The following is a 1,139-nucleotide window of genomic DNA, read 5'->3' as shown; positions in this document are numbered from 1 at the left end:
TTTAAAATTTTATATATATATATATATATATATTTTTTTTTTTTTTCATTCATTCCTAAAGCGGCCGGCTGGGAGGAGCTGGGGGATGACAGTGGCCCAAGATTTGGTCACAGGCAACTCAGCAGCTGTGTCCACAAGCCAGGTGAGTGCCGCAGTGGCCTCAGCAGCAGCCGGACCTCAAGTATGGCAGGACGGCCTAGGTTTTGGCCTCCCTCCCATTCCCTGGAAGCAAGCTGGTGGCTAGTGTGGGAACAGCAACAGCAGCAGAGGCAGAGGCTCCAGTGCATGTCTCTCTACCCTTTAGCCTGAGCCAGGGGAAGCCAAGTGGCCTTGGTGGCTGGAGGAGGTCCACTGCCTGAGAATGGGAATTCTCTTCACCAGGATATCAAGACTGTTCAACCATCAGGAGCACAAAGTTATCCTTGTTGGATTGGCTAATGCAGGAAAAAGTACCATCCTTTACCAATATTCTAAATGAAGTTGTACATACATCCCCTACAATAGGAAGTAATGTAGAAGAGATAGCGATTGATAATACACGTTTCCTAATGTAGGATATTGGTGACCAAGAATCTCTTCCTGGAATACTTTTTATACTCACATGAAGTTTGTAATAGTAGTTGTGGGCAGTACAGACAGAGAGAGGATTTCTGTAATTAGAGAACTCCTCTACAAAATTTTAGCACATGAGGACCTCCAAGATTACTGACCTTTGCTAATAAACAAGATGTTAAAGAATGCATGAGTGTAGCAGAAGTCTTCCAGTTTTTAAAGCTAACTTCTATTAAAGATCATCAGAACAGCATCCAGGCATGCTGAGCTTTTATGGGCAAGGGATTACACCAACAACTTGAATGGATGATGTCACAATTTTAGATTAGAAGATTAGATGATCTCTACTAATCTCTTCACATAGACTTTGTATAAACAATGTGCTGGATTTTACCCGAAATCTGCAAAAAATTAATGGTTTAGATATATTTATAATAAACTGATTTCAATTTTTTTTCTATAAGAAGAAAAATTAAGACCACTTATTTGAAAACAAGATGAAGCCTGACCTTCTAATTTGCTTTCTCACTAGTTCCTTCCAAAGTACTTTATTAAAGCTGTGATTGACATTTTTCATAATGAATCTT

General features: G+C 39.9%; 1 pseudogene; it reads left to right on the top strand.

Annotated features, from left to right (window-relative positions):
• The first annotated feature begins 361 nt into the window (after positions 1–361).
• LOC107134980 lies at positions 362–876 on the top strand (annotated as a pseudogene).
• The last annotated feature ends 263 nt before the right edge of the window (positions 877–1,139 follow it).

This window comes from Marmota marmota, unplaced genomic scaffold, assembly GCF_001458135.2.
Source record: "Marmota marmota marmota unplaced genomic scaffold, marMar, whole genome shotgun sequence".
In the NCBI taxonomy this organism is placed as follows: Eukaryota; Metazoa; Chordata; class Mammalia; order Rodentia; family Sciuridae; genus Marmota; species Marmota marmota.
The sequence above is the reverse complement of the archived record's forward strand: the minus strand, read 5'-3'. Positions and strand labels throughout refer to the sequence as shown.